A 4,407-nucleotide genomic window follows, 5' to 3' on the forward strand; every position below is an offset into this window, starting at 1 on the left:
CTTATTAGTATTCCTTGTAAGTGGACAGAAATATGGCTATTTGATGTTAACGCAACTCTGTCAAGGCTGCAAACAGTCATTTAAAAAGTTTCCTCCTAGCAAATGTTTGCTAAGTACCTGGGTGTTTCCTCCTCACATTTTCAGAGCTCTACTGCTTATTTCCACAGTAAGAGTATGCAAATTACAGCGTCTGAGCGTCTTAATCACCAGTAGCACTAATACCTATTTTGGGGTATTGTAATGGTACCAGAAGCGTTTTTTCAAAAATAAAAAATGACTTAATTTTTACTACTGTGATAATACCCAGGCACTCAGTATTTATCCTAAAGCTCTTTATAATATATGTAGTGTGTCTAGTCTTAAAGACATTTGGAGCATGGCAAGAAAGTCAGCTTCTCATTGATGTTTGTGGATTCTTACAGAATGTTAGTACAAATTTTTATAAATATTTGGTGGTCCCTGCGGGAAAATATCATTCTTACTATGGTTAGAAAGTGAGTTAGAAATTTCAGCTCAGTGTCTTCTACTATTCAAGGTTGTATACTTTAAACAACTATAAAAATCAAAAGGCTGCCACTATTAGATGCCTCAGAAGAATAGCTGGTTGTCTTTGTTGGCTAACGTTAAATATTCTGAGGCCAGAGCATGGAAGAACTGTTTACATTAGTCAACGAAATGGTGATTTTTTTTTTTTTTTAAGGAACTTCAAGTTTGCAATGCTACTGTAAGTAGAAGCATGAAGCTTTTGGATAATGTACGACTTACTGTGGAGTAGATATAAATTGGCCTAACTAAGGATTGAATTAACCAGCTGAGTCCAAATAATAAGCATAAATCGTATGTAATTGTTCTTAAAGTCATTGTATTAAATAGATTGTTTTCACTTTTTCCTCCCACTAATTTCTTTAATTTTCCAACTATATGGCCTTCTAGACAACTTTAATTGAAATAATTTGGATTTAGTCAAATACTATTCAGAAACTAATAAATTTTACTGTAACACATCAAAATTATGCAATGATGATGGATTTTAATGTTTCTCCCCTTTTTGGTTTTACCTTGTAAGTACCAATTAGCAGCTGCCATAAAAAAAAAATCGTGTCTTTCATAAATTGAATTTTCTTACTTGAATCTTTATTAGGAACTGGAAAACGGCAAGTACAGTTTATTGTTGTTCTTGGCAGAAGAGTTCTATGGTCACCACTAACACAGAATTAATGCTAAACCATTGCTCCTAGGGGAAATACAGGGCTATTGTTCTGCAAGCCTCTGGTCACATTTTTATCAACTAATCAATACCTAAGCTTGTTTCAGGTGTCTTTGTGTTTTGTTGACTTACTAACATTAAACTTACCGTCAACAGCCCTGTAACTTCACGCTTGACTAAAGCTCGTCTTACACATGTTATTTTCTCCATGAGGCACGTCACAGCCTTCTTGTACCTATTAGGAACATTAGGCAGCCCTTCAGCACTACATCTGAGGGCCATTTTAAACAGGGAAATCACCAAAGAAAGGACAAAGATGCAAAAAACGTGGTACTAACTAGAGCAAAGGATGCTCATTTTACAATATGAGGGCTGCGGTACCCTGCTCAACCTCAAGTGGGAACATACACATTAAGCAAGTCAAAATTTTCACTCCACAGGTGACCGTGAAAGCACCAGGAAAGTTTTAAAGAGTAGGCAAACACCCAAATACAGAACCCATGTATAATGAGGCTCAATCGTACTTAACTGTATTACAAAGCTATGATATCTATCTGCCTGATCTACAGAATATTGCTGAATCGTGTTTCCATATTTCTATAACTTTTTAAAGATTTTATATATTTAATCTCTCCACCCAGCATGGGGTTCAGACCCACAACCCCAAGATCAGGAGTTGCACAATCCACTGACAGAGCCAGTCAGGTGTCCCTCTGTGACTCTCTCTCTCTCTTTTTTTTTTTTGTTTATAAGATTTATTTATTTATTTTAAAGAGCATGCAAAAGTTGGACCTGAAGGAGAGAATGTCAAGCAGACTCCCACTGAGCATGGAGCCCAACATGGGGCCTGATCTCATGACCTGAGATCATGACCTTGCCGAAATCAAGAGTTGGAAGCCTAATCAAGTGAGCCACCCAGGTGCTCTCCCCTCCATAATACTTAAAATGTTTAATGTCTAACAGTAAATACTTGGTTCCTAACTGTTTGTCATAGATAGTTTGCTTTCACTCTTTGTTTCAGCGGCATTTCAGTTCTCAGTTTAATCATTCAGTAATACTCAGTACTTAATGTGTGCCGGAATTTTATTAGGCACAGCCATGAATTTGAAAATTACAGATGTGCCCCCTTGGACCATCGAATAGTGTGATATGTGTTCTGGTAGAGACTGGTCACATGTGGTGGATATCTCTCCGCCTCCACCTTTTCTTCACCCTCTTTCCCATGAAGCTAATGAATGGACCACAGCAGTGAGCTCCTTTGCCTCGGGGCTTCTGAATGGGTTTTGCCAAGGAGTGTCCTTGTCAAAGATAGATAATCAGCGTGTCAATTCTTTTGGCTCTGTCATAACCTCTTCCAAACTTCCCTTCACTAGTTTCCTTTGAATTGCCACTCCCTGTTCTTTTCCCTTCTGGCCGAGAGGTCATGTCACCTCTGCTGCCACTAACCTGGGGTTGCTAAAGCTAGTGTGCTTCCTGTTCTGGCTCCCTGGACCCATAGCTTTGTACAGTAGTATCTCCTCAGAGTATCTTAATTTAAGGACCATCTGCTTCCTGTTGGAACCAAGACCAAGAAACCAAAGAGGAATTACTAGAGAAAATACTCCAAAGAGTTTACCTCTGACAGTCCTTGTCACCAATTATCAGAAAGGATCTCACAACTTCACTGAGTATGTTCTAACAGTTTTGATAACCCAAATCCTATTCTAGTAGATACCTATCCAGATACTACATAAAGAAATAAATTTGTTTTCTCGGACAAGCTCTTAAGCCAATGTCTGCAGGATTTAGTTGTGAGCTTATGAGTAGGTCTAGTTGCATTTACTCCACTTTTTCAGCTTACCCTGCGGACCCTTTGAAACTTAAATAAGTCACACAGCTTTCCCAACAAAATAGGTTTTCAATCTGAGAAATTTTCTTAGATCTGTAGTTTTAGAATTGTCCAAAAGGCCTGTAATCTCTATTCTTAACCCAGCAGCAGAGAGGGCAGGAGGGCTAAGTTTCTCTGGAGTCAGATCACCACACTTTGGTCTCCTTTAATTTAAAGTGAATGCCAAGATCCATTCAGTTTTTTCTACCGCGGACCCTTTTTCAGAATAATGTGTTTAAGTGCAGAAAATGAAATGCATGGGATTACAAAGAAAACCAATTATATTGAACTAAGTTATCAAAATATATGTGTGATACAGTAATAAATGTGTTCACTTAATAACCAAATCTAGCAGGAGGCTTAATAACTGCTCTGACAGCAAGTAGCATAAACACTATATGGAGATCTCTGTAGCAACTAATGAGATATGAAAATACCTGCTTTCTGTTATTGACTAGTCATAGTCACTGGCCTGATACAGCTCTGCATTGTTGCACTTATTATAATCAAAGGGAATACTAAATTCCACTTACAGTTTACAGAAAATAATTTTTATTCCCATGCAAGTGCACATATCCTCTGAATTCTGCCCTTAAATCTCTTATAGGTCTGTGACTCCAGGTTAAGAGTTCCTTAACTAGCTAACCAGATATTGGTGGCAATATTTCAAATAGAACTATAATATCATATTCAAAGGCCATCATATTCAAATGATACTTAATTTAGCATAATTTGGTGTTTAATCTTATTCACATCTCATGTCTACTTCATTAACACATATGTAACAAATTACATGTGTGAGGTTTTATTTAAAATACCTTATACCTTGGGGTCCCCGGCTGGCTCAGTTAGTAGAGTGTACAACTCTTGATCTTGGGCTTGTGGGTTCAATCTCCATGTTGGGTGTAGAGATTGCTTTAAAAAAAAAAAAAACTTTTTAGACAATTGTTATATGATCTCTCTTATATGAGGAATTTGAGAGGCAGGGTGGGGGTTCGTCGGGGTAGGAAGGGAAAAAAATGGAACAAGATGGGATCGGGAGGGAGACAAACTATAAGAGACTCTCAATCTCAGGAAACAAACTGAGGGTTGCTGGAGCGGAAGGGAGTTGGGAGGGTTGGGGTGGCTGGGTAATGGACATTGGGGAGGGTATGTGCTATTGTGAGTGCTGTGAATTGTGTATGCCTGATGATTCACAGACCTGTACCCCTGGGGCAAATAATATGTTATATGTTAATAAAAATTTTTTCAAAAAATAAAAAAAAACTTTAAAAAAGTAAAATATCAAAAAAATTCAGTTTTTGTAGGAACTTTATTAATGGGCAAAGCAGGG

This window comes from Martes martes (assembly GCF_963455335.1).
Source record: "Martes martes genome assembly, chromosome: 1".
Taxonomy (NCBI): domain Eukaryota; kingdom Metazoa; phylum Chordata; class Mammalia; order Carnivora; family Mustelidae; genus Martes; species Martes martes.